Raw genomic sequence first — 12,180 nt, 5'->3', positions numbered from 1 at the left:
TTCTTATTGGAGAATGAGCCTCAAACAATTAAACAAGCTATGACTTCTTCTGAATTATTGTTTTGGAAAGAGGCAGTCAATAGTGAAATAGAATCCATATTGAACAACCATACATGGGAATTGGTTGATCTTCCTCCTGGAAATAAACCTTTGGGTTCTAAATGGATTTTTAAGAGAAAAATCAAAGATGATGGCACTATTGATAAATTCAAGGCAAGACTCGTAGTCAAAGGGTATAGACAACGAGAAGGTCTAGACTACTTTGATACATACTCTCCAGTTACAAGAATTACGTCCATACGGATGTTAGTAGCATTAGCTGCAGTGTATGGTCTTGAAATTCATCAAATGGATGTTAAGACGACCTTCTTAAATGAAGAGTTAGAGGAAGAAATTTACATGGAACAACCTGAAGGGTTTGTGGTTCCAGGTAAAGAAAAGAAAGTATGCAGACTTGTTAAGTCTCTTTACGGACTAAAATAAGCACCCAAACAATGGCATGCAAAATTTGACCAAATAATGTTGTCAAATGGTTTTAAGATAAATGAATGTGATAAATGTGTGTACATTAAAAATGTTCCAAATCACATAGTCATTGTTTGCCTATATGTGGATGATATGCTGATAATGAGTAATGACATTGCCAACATAAATGCTACTAAGCGTATGCTCAATAGCAAGTTTGATATGAAAGACTTGGGAGTTGCTGATTTAATTCTGGGAATTAAGATCCATAAGACTCCTCAAGGTCTGGCATTGTCACAATCTCATTATATTAAGACAGTACTTGAAAAATTCAAGCACTTGGGCTTTAAAGTTGCAAAGACTCCAATTGACGTGAATCTTGCATTAGCAAAGAATAAAGGCCAAAGCATATCACAATTGGATTATGCTCGTGTGTTGGGATGCTTAATGTATATCATGAATTGTACACGACCAGATATAGCTTGTGCTATAAGTAAACTGAGTCGATATACGAGCAATCCAGGCCAATCTCATTGGATGGCAATGAAACGAGTTTTGGGATATTTAGAACATACCCAAAACTTTGAATTGCACTACAGTAATTTCCCTGCGGTGATTGAGGGATACTGTGATGCAAATTGGATCACCGGTTCAACTGATTCTAAGTCCACAAGTGGATATGTATTCACTATTGGTGGAGGAGCGGTATCTTGGAAGTCGTCCAAACAAACATGTATTGCCCGCTCTACAATGGAGGCTGAATTCATAGCCTTAGATAAAGCCGGTGAAGAAGCTAAATGGCTCCGGAATTTCTTGGAAGACATTCCATTTTGGCCCAAACCGTTGGCACCAATATGCATACATTGTGATAGTCAAGCAGCAATTGGAAGGGCTGGGAGCGTTATGTATAACGGTAAATCTCGTCATATACGACGAAGACATAAAACCGTTAGGCAATTACTCTCTAGAGGAATTATCATGATTGACTATGTAAAGTCAAGTGATAATGTGTCGGATCCACTTACAAAAGGCCTAACTAGAGAGGTAGTTGAGAAATCATCAAGGGGAATGGGGCTATGGCCGAGAACAAGTCATTGTGGCGGTAACTCTATCTAGAAGACTGGAGATCCCAAGATCTAGGTTCAAGGAGATCAAACAAAGTCATTAATGAAGGTTCAACATTGTCAAATAAAATTTTAGTCCGTTCTCGTGATGAGACAATGTTCAGTACCAAGGATAAAACATTAAGGTTTTTTAATGATTTCTAAATTTGATACGGGGTATATCAAAAAGTGTACTAGAGGATGACATGTTTAGGAATCACCTATGTAAGTGTGAAGTGTTAGCCGCTTCAAGGAGAACTTTGTAAGGCTAGTTCTCTACGCACTTATGAAACCAGGCGGTGTTCATGGCTGAAACAAACACAACAATGAGAGCCAAAGACGGTTAAGGGTCGGTTGTGTGACTCATGGTTGTCTAGGTATACACCAAAGATCGACGGTTCAAAGATATCAAATCTACCGATTGACCGAGTATATCCGACATAAGTTCACTACGGAAAGTTCAAAGGGAAACCTACTTATCCAGATGCGATTAATCCTTGCTTGCAAATCACACAGTTTTTCCATGCACACTTCCGTGATATAGCCATTCCCCATTCATGTGGGGGATTGTTGAGGTTTTTTGTTATTTAAGATGAAATAGTCTTAAAATGAGGGTGAATGGGAAATGGAGGGGAAAATAAAAATTTTTTTGAGTAAAGTTTTAAGGTTCCCCCTCTTGACAATGAGACATTGTCCCATATTGGAAGAGAAAAAGATTTTTGGTGGGTATATATATAATTGCTCTTCTTGTAGCTCTTAAAGAGTTAAGAAGAAAGCAAGCCTCGCACCGTCGTCGTCGTCGCTCGCTCGGCTTCGGCTTCGGATACGGCTACGGCTTCGGCTTCGGCTTTGGCTTCGGCTTCAGATTCAGATTCGGATTCGGATTCGGATTCGAATTCGGATTCGGATTCAGATTTGGTCAAATGATCGATTGATTGATTAATTTTTTGGACCAAATTTATTTGTTAATAATAAATATTAACGTAAGATTATCCGGATTTGTAACAGATATGTTTCAATCCGTGTATTGACCACCAGCTGCAATAGCAGCTGCCTAATGCTCTTCCCACCATGGCCAAGTGCTTGCTCCACAAACAAGCTAGTTCATGCTCCACCATAGAGGGTGGAGGGTCGTTCATCTTCAAAGCTGACTGCTATAAATATGAGCAGCAGTTGTTGAAACAAGACACAACAACAACACAAAACTGAAAACGCTCAACTTTGGCTATACATTGCACTCCTTCCTCTCAGCATTTCCATACGATTTTTCTGAGTTTCTACTCCTTTGTTCTGCATTGTTTTAACTTCAAACAAAGCAACTGTAAGTGTGATTTGCTACCGAACTTTGTGTTCGCTGAAACACTAGGGTTTGGAGTACCGCTACACTAGTGTGTGATTCGTTCTATCCTGGGAGGAAATAATCCATAACCTTGGGTACTTGGAGGGGATTAAATTCCTTAAGGAAACACTGTGAATTCAGTGGGCTCGAATTAATTACTGTTTCATTATGATAAATTATATTTTACAGAATTATTTTTTACAAATACAGCAATATTGACGGGACTAACAATCTTAAGGAATTTAATATTTATTTCTGTATTTGTGTTATTCTTATTATTCTGCAAACTAAAACCTTTGTGGTTTTGTGTACTCCCATTTTGGAGAGTAAAGCCTTTGTGGCGTTTTGTTGGAGATTAAAATCTACGTAATTTTTACTCCAGTTTGAAAACGTGTATTAAACGTTTGTTTGTGTCATTTATTTTTATAGAAAAAATGACGACTGAAAGCGAAAACCAAGCTGTTTCGACGGTGACTGGCAACGCATCGACAAGTCGAACACTGGCATTGGCACCGGCAGAAAAACCCGAAAAATTTTCCGGGATTGATTTCAAGCGCTGGAAGTAGAAGATGTTCTTTTACTTAACTACGTTATGTCTACAGAAGTTCATCAAGGAAGATGTTCTTGATCTGCCAGATAAAACTCCAGAGAAGGAACGCTTTATCGGGATTGAAGCGTGGAAGCATTCTGATTTTTAATGCAAGAATTATATTCTTAGCGGACTAGATGATAATTTGTATAATGTATACAGTGGCGTGAAGACGTCAAAATAATTGTGGAATACGCTTGAAAAGAAATATAAAACTGAAGATGCCGGGATGAAGAAATTCGTTGCCGCAAAATTTTTGGACTACAAAATGGTAGATGGCAAGTCTGTTATTACCCAAGTCCAGGAATTGCAAGTAATTATTCATGATCTACTTGCTGAAGGTCTTGTCATCAATGAAGCATTCCAAGTAGCAGCAATGATTGAGAAGTTGTCTCCGTTGTGGAAGGACTTCAAAAATTATTTGAAACACAAACGAAAGGAAATGACCCTTGAAGATCTCATTGTTCGGTTGAGAATCGTAGAGGACAATAAAGTTGCGGAAAGGAGAGGCCGTGGAAATTCAACAATAATGGGAGCAAATATTGTTGAAGATAACAAAAAGAGGAAGAAGGCTTCTGGTCCGAAATACAACCCAAGCAAGAAGCGGTTCAGTGGAAACTGCTACAACTGTGGGAAAATCGGACACAAATCTACGGAGTGTCGTGCTCCGAAGAAAGACAAGAAAAGGGGTCAAGCAAACATGGTAGTAAAGCATGATGATGTTGATAACTTGTGTGCCATGCTTTCTGAATGTAACTTGGTGGGAAATCCTAAACTGTGGTGGTTTGATTCAGGAGCCACTCGCCATGTTTGTGCAGTTAGAGAAGCTTTTGCTACTTATACTCCTGCTGGACCCGGAGAGACAGTTTATATGGGAAATGCTTCAACAACAAAAGTTGAAGGGTATGGGAAGATATTTCTGAAAATGACTTCTAGCAAGGTCATGACTTTGAACAATGTCCTTCATGTTCGCGAAATGAGAAAGAATTTAGTCTCTACTGGACTTCTTGTTAAGCACGGTTTTAAGTGCGTTTTTGTATCCAACAAGGTTGTCATAAGTAAGAATGAAATATTTGTAGGAAAATATTACCTCACCGAGGGCCTTTTCAATCTGAATGTAATAGTTGTGGAAAACAATAATAATATTTCAGCTTCTTCTTACTTACTTGAGTCAAATAATTTATGGCATGTACGTTTGGGTCATGTCAATTATAAAACCTTGCGGAAAATGATTAACTTGGAAGTACTGCCTAAGTTTGAATGCGAAAAATCAAAATGTCAAACATGTGTGGAATCTAAGTATGTTAAACATCCTTATAAGTCAGTTGAAAGGAATTCAAATCCTTTAGACTTAATTCACACAGATATTTGTGACATGAAGTCAATACCATCTCGCGGTGGAAAGAAGTATTTCATAACTTTTATTGACGATGGTACTCGATATTGCTATGTTTACTTACTGAATAGTAAAGATGAAGCAATAGACGCATTCAGGCAATACAAAAATGAAGTTGAAACGCAACTTAACAAGAAAGTAAAAATGATAAGAAGTGATAGGGGTGGTGAATATGAATCTCCTTTTGAAGAAATATGTTTAGAATATGGAATTATTCATCAAACAACAGCCCCTTACACGCCCCAATCTAATGGGATTGCGGAAAGAAAGAATCGCACATTAAAGGAGATGATGAATGCGTTGTTGATAAGTTCTGGTTTGCCACAGAACTTGTGGGGGGAAGCCATTCTTACGGCTAATCGAATATTAAATCGAGTGCCCCATAGCAAAACACAATCCATTCCATATGAAAAATGGAAAGGAAGGAAGCCCAACTTGAATTATTTTAAAGTGTGGGGGTGTTTGGCAAAAGTGCAAGTTCCTAAACCCAAAAGGGTAAAGATAGGACCGAAAACCGTTGATTGTGTTTTCATAGGATATGCGACAAATAGTAAAGCATATCGATTTCTGGTTCATAAATCAGAAAATCCCGACATTCATAATAATACAGTTATAGAATCAGATAATGCTGAGTTTTTTGAAAATATATATCCGTATAAAAAGGAATGTGAGTCGTTTGGTGAAGGATCTAAACGACCTCGGGAAGAAACAAAAGAAAGTACATGTAATCAGGAGAATCCAAGACGTAGTAAACGTCAAAGAACGTCTACTTCATTTGGACCAGATTTTGTGACTTTCTTATTGGAGAATGAGCCTCAAACATTTAAAGAAGCTATGACTTCTTCGGAATCATTGTTTTGCAACAACTTCGCAAATAGTAGTACTTATAAAAATATCTGTATGACTTTGATTTTTATCATATTTAAAAGCGATAATACGTTTTTGCAGATAATAATTATCATCTATCCAATGATATGTAATTGTCGAATAATCATTTCTATTAACAGCATGGCCGATATCAGAAGTTAGAGAAATTCTACAAGGAAAGTGGTCAAATAAATAACATATATATGTATGATATTGTTCATGAAGTCTAAAGATATTAGATCTACAAGTACTTCTAGGGATACCTTTAAATAAAGGATTATAAATCCTTTGATTATATATAATAAGAGACGATGAAGAAACAAAAGAAAAAAGAGACAACCCAAAGCAATCATATTTGCTAACTTCTCACGATCCTTCATTTTATCATATTTTATAAGTCCTCCAGTACTAGAAAATAGAGTTCCTTGATTTTCAGATAAATCAGAGCCCCATTCTATGGGATGAGCCTCATATGTCTACTAAGTATCCCAATCCCCCCTAAACTTCCTCCAGTCTTATTTTAAACATCTTTATAAATTTTGCATCTAACTCTATCAGAATTCTCTATTTCCTCAAAAATATTTCCAAGCTTTACTTCTCCTTCTCCGATGACTAGTAGTCGGAACCACATGTGGTCTACTACTAGTGCCACGACCACTACCCCTGCTACCAACTCCAATACTACTAGGTGTAGGTGGTGTCTCATCTTCAATTTCTAATTCATTATCTTCTATACCGTAATCTTCCTGTAATTGTTCATAATCTATAGGCCAAATACATACTTAGCTCCTTAAAGTTATCACGAAATTTTACTTAGACACTTCAACTAGAAGTGGTACCTATTAGACACTTAAAGTATATGAACAATGTTCTTAGTGAACACCTCATGCATATGTGGCACAAGGAGTGGTTCTCACTTTGAGCTAGGCGCATGAATAACGGAATCCTCTTCTCTCTCTCTCTTCTCCTAGTTATTTTTCAACAAAACCCAACTATCAAGTTCTTCCTTTCGTGACCACTCTACTGCTTAAAAGAGAACTAATAGAGAAATAGACAACGAATAGAAAGAAAATGGAGAAGAGCTATTTGATTCCTTTAGCTCTTTTTATTATGGCCAATGATGAATCCTTCTACCTTATTTTGGGATGAAAATAAAAAGCTATTAAAATATTTTTCGGCATTGATCTGAAACTCAAAATGTATCCTTTCGTTATCCCCACCACCTAGTTTCGCCGGAGACACCCGTTGGGTTCATGGTAGGACGAGTCGTATTTGGGTCTGGCTTCAGATCTTTTTGGTGAAAAATATTTCTTACTAATTTATTTATAATATATGTTGAGGTACTATTGTTGTTGTGATTCATTTGATTGTCGATTTTTGCTGGTATTTGATCAAAAGATATTAAATTTTCCTTTAAGAAGATGACGAGGGGAGGGAGGTTCTGGTTCGGAAATAGTATAACAGCAGATCTAAAGATTGACAAAGTTCTAAACCAAGCTTTAATTTCCATAAAAGATAGAGAAGAAAACTTCTAATCAATCAAAAAAATCCAGGGAAGAAGGGATAAGAAAAGGGGAAATGATAATTTTTATTTTTCTAAAAGATTTTAATGTTTCTTTAAGAAAATAAGAATGCTAACACCAACAATAAACAAATTTGCTGGCTTCAATCGGAGAGAAGAGTTTGACGGGAATACAGTATGTATCCTAAGGAAGAAGATGACTAAGAAAGGTTATGGAAAAATCTTTTCTTTGTTGGCCTTCTTTTTAATTTCTGACACGTCTCTTATTTTTTTGTTGATTTATAATTTTTTAATTGGTTTGACTTGCCACGTCGAAAGAGTCCCCGAAAAGTGAGATGCACACACTTGTATTGGTTTGAAAATGTCAATTTTGTGTTCAATAGGAACATTGTTTATATACTTTAAGTGTCAACAAGGTAACCGTTCTAGTTGAAGTGTCTAAGTGAAATTTCGTGACAACTTTAAGGGGCTGCGTATGTATTTGTCCTAATCTATATTATTATCAAGTGTTGCTTCAAAAACATGTGTAAAGTCATTTAAATTACTACCAGAAGTTGAAGTAGCGCCTCTTTTTCTATTTATCTGATTACCCTGATTAGCAACCTTATTACAAACTCATTTTGCAGCATTAAACATATTGTAAAAATTTAAATACTAATAAAAATTAAATATGCAAATAAAATATTATATAAGAGAAAGAGTTGGAATGAGTGCACCGAATTCTGCAATAAATTGAACATTTGATGATTTTTGAAGTCTTGAAATTGAATTTCGCGACTCCGACGTTACCACGAATAAACTTCAATTGTTCAATACCATAGATAAAATTCCAAAAAAAAATGAGAGCCAAATAGTTGATAGCAATTTAGGTGAAGAATGAGAGAATGACAAGTGAGAATTTGGGTTTGAGAATTGAGAAATGAGTGAAGAAATGAAGAACACGGGGGGATCTATTTATAGTTTTTCAAAGGGCTAAATTAGTAATTAGTAAAAGTGTTATTTTTGAAAACAAAAAGCCCAAAAGGTGTATTCTTGCGAATTAGCCGTTAGTCAACGGTCAAAATGGCAGCTGACCGTTGCCAACGATCAAGACTATTAAAATATAAATTGAACTAACCGTTGAACCGGCGCGGTTAACCAGATCACTATTGACAAGACCTTACTAGGTTGGACCGGTTCGGTTACCCGATATTAAAATTTTCCTTGGCACAGACCGATTTTCGTCCCAACCTAGCCCTGTCCGACCCCCTTACCACCGAGCCGGTCCGATCTAAAACCGGTCAGGGCCGTTCTGAAAAACCGGGCCAGCCCGGTCCGTTTGACACCCTTAGTATATACAAGCACTTGTAGTATATACTCGATAAACATATAATACTCTTAATTTATACTTTATGTGTTATATATTAAAATTTGTTACTATTATCATACACATAACAAATAAGACATCCTAATAGCAATGTGACTTACTGACGTTTTAAAATAAATTATTATAATTAATTAACCTAATTATATCCATACCAAAGAGAAATCGAGAAGATACGGACAATAGAATTTTGGCTATATATTTTGTATTGACTACGTACACGTTCTCTATATCTACCAAATTACCAAATGTGCTGCTTTTTTTTATTTTATTGTTTTTAAATCCCACTTTCAAGAGGGGTTGCTTTGATGGTTAGCAACCTTCACTTCCAACCAAAGAGGTTGTGAGTTCGAGTCACCCCAAGAGCAAGGTGGGGAGTTCTTGGAGGGAAGGATGCCGAGTTTCTATTGGAAACAACCTTTCTAACTCATGGTAGGTATAAGTATTATACTGGGTTGTTGTTGTTGTTATTGTTGTTTTTAAATTCCAAGGTACCATAATGGAATTAAACAAAGTTTTAGGGTTAAAACATATATGCGGACGAATTCAAGCTCTTGCTAAGGTTTAAAAAGGGTTTTGCAGAGAATGAGAGCAGATACCAGAAATTAGAAATACACATTTGAGCTAAGCCTTGAGGCTCTTTAGGGGTCTGCAGTAGGAGAAAGGAAATCAAGCTTTAGAAGTGATTTTCAACATGTCTGAGTATTTGCCGCAAGAAGTATTGATTGAAATTTTTCTAAAGCTTCCCACCAAGTCTATCATTCAGTGTACAAGTGTCTGCAAATCATGGTACTCTCTTATTACTAGCCCTAATTTCATTTCCACTTACCTCAATTACCAAGATGATTACTTGCTAGTACGACATTGCTCCGGAGAACCACTAAAAGAATTTTATGCTTTGTTCTGTGACAATGAAAATTTTGATCAGTATGCCCAATTTGATTTTCCATTTGAGTGTGAAACTCACTTTAATATTGTGGGTAGTTGTAATGGGCTTTTGTGCCTTTCCGACGACCTGTGGGGTTATAGGGACCGTTACTATATTTGGAATCCATCCATCAGAAAGTCAGTAAAACTCCCCGAACCGATTTTCAGAAGTGATTTTCAGATATCCAACTATGTCTGAGTATGTGCCAGAAGAAGTGTTAATTAAAATTTTTCTAAAGCTTCCCACCAAGTCCATCATTCAGTGTACAAGTGTTTGTAAGTCATATGGTATTCTCTTATTACTAGCCCTAATTTTATTTCCGTACACCTCAACAACCAAGATGATTACTTGCTAGTACGACATTGCTCTGGAAAATCAGTAAAAGAAAATTATGCTTTATTCTATGACAATGAAAATTTTGATCAGTATGCCCAGTTTGATTTTCCATTTGAGAGTTACAGTCACTTTAATATTGTGGATAGTTGTAATGGGCTTTTGTGCCTTTCCGATGACCTAAGTTGTTATAGGGACCTTTACTATATTTGGAACCCATCTATCAGAAAGTCAGTAAAACTCCCTGAACCAATTTTTACATTTGAGACACATGGTCCCTTTGATCATACGTTAGGGTTTGGGTTCGATAGTGTTACTAATGACTACAAGGTGGTACGGATAGTACATACTGGGGATAATGTTGATAGGGTTCCACCTCATGTTGAACTTTATAAGTTGAGCACTGGTGTTTGGCAAGACATTACCCCTGTTTCTCCATCTTATAAATTCTTTAGGCAGACACCGGGGGTCTATGTGAATGGAGCGTGTCATTGGGTTGCTTCTCAACAAAAACGATTTGGTCGATATATGATTGTTCTATTTGATATGCATGAGGAGACGTTCTGGGAAATGATGGTGCCGGGTTGTTTAAATGAGAAATTTTTTGGTTTTCATGGTGAGGGATTTGTCCTTTTTGTCTCAGATGAATCACTTTGTTTGGCTGAAAGTTCCTTTGGAAATGACAAAACAATTGATATTTGGATGATGAAAGAGTATGGTGACCCAGAATCATGGGTGAAACAGTTCAGCATCAGTTTAAGAGACGTGTCATTCAACATTAGTGTTGTTGATGAAATTTTCTCGTTGTTAAATGATGGTCGTCAGCATCAGGTTGCTCATTTCTTAGTAAAGCCAATAGCTTCAAGGGAAAATGGTGAATTTTTGTGGAGAGCGGACAATGGACTCTTGGTTTCATATGATCCTGAAGCTGAAAAAATTAAGAATCTTGGCATTCATAATGCTAACTATTTAACTTATCGGAATGCACTTTATGTTAATACTTACAAAATGAGCCTTATTTTACTTGGTAAGCGAACAGATTATTTTACTGGAGACACTTGCAAAGAATCCAATTTATGCAAGAGGGAGGCTAAGGGTGGGAGGAAAGTTCGTAAAGGAAACACTAGAAGAGGACTGTGTATTCTATCTCCCTTCAAATTCGGTGGATTGATGTACATGTCCAAAATGAAAGTAAAGAGGCTGCGCATGATAAAACGGAAGAACAGGCAAGTTCAGTTCCTAGTCTACTTGTAGCCCTTAGCTATGTTCTAGTTGATCTATACCCTGTGGCTGTGTTGAGGTTTTTGCTACATGCATGACAAACATAATGGCTGATTCTATTTTTTGAGTTGGCATATTCTATATGAGACAAACACAAATCTAGAAAAGATTCTTTTGCTCATACTATTTTTCAACTCCTTTAATCCTATAAAGTTTTGGATAGAGTTCACTAAAGTTTAGGTGCTAATATTCTTAACATAATGCAGCTACTTCTTGTATTAAAATCTTATTAGTTTCTTGCAACTTGACATTGTTTTGCAGGTTTCAGGCTGACATTGGGAGCCTCCTTTAATTTATTGGAAGGTCAAAGTTTCTTGAAGGAGCTAGGAGTGCGTGGCAATTTGCTATGCTCTTGGGTATTAAAACTCTTTGATTAAAATAGAGGCTGTAAATCTACTGTCTTGACTACTGTAGGTAGATGTTTTTGGGCTCATCATACTTCCAGACCTTGTGTTTTTGCAACTATCTGGTGATTACATTATCTGCCAAATTTCTATGTTGTAGTAGGGCCGTAGGCTTAGTAGTAATGATACTAAAGACCACTCTTATGAATAGAATTTTATTTTCTTGATGTTGATCATATGTCATGTCAGAATTTCTTCCTTCTGTAATTTTCTGATCTTAAAAGCAGGATTTGCTAATGCTTTGCTAATTCTTTCATCTTCCTATTCTCTTCTACGTCTTCCTACTTGGAGTTTACTATTTGTCTTAGCTGAAACCTTCATTTCTAGTTGACATCGACATCTATTTACATTTTGGGTTCCTTTGATATACTAGAAAGTGTTTGCAACCACTATTTGCCGAAGTATTTTTGCTTCATGATAGAAAATGTGTTGGGTTGCTTTCTTTGTTAGGTAGCTCCCATAGCATAGTTCTTAATTGTCCTGGTAGAAAACTACTACAAAGTCTTAGCTAAATGCCATGAATGGCATGTAATTGTTTTTGACAGAGATTTACACGGCAGATACTTAGGTGTAATATTGAGTCAACATGT

At 36.5% G+C, this 12,180-nt stretch overlaps 1 long non-coding RNA gene across 1 annotated transcript; it reads left to right on the top strand.

The window, feature by feature from the left end:
- Positions 1–9,229: 9,229 nt before the first annotated feature.
- On the top strand, positions 9,230–11,838 carry LOC104115334 (uncharacterized). Its single transcript, XR_011409610.1, has 2 exons — positions 9,230–9,433; positions 11,448–11,838. It is a non-coding gene; the product is annotated as an uncharacterized lncRNA (long non-coding RNA).
- Positions 11,839–12,180: the final 342 nt, after the last annotated feature.

Source organism: Nicotiana tomentosiformis, chromosome 7, assembly GCF_000390325.3.
Source record: "Nicotiana tomentosiformis chromosome 7, ASM39032v3, whole genome shotgun sequence".
Lineage (NCBI taxonomy): Eukaryota > Viridiplantae > Streptophyta > Magnoliopsida > Solanales > Solanaceae > Nicotiana > Nicotiana tomentosiformis.
This window is presented reverse-complemented; position numbering and strand designations above follow the sequence as displayed.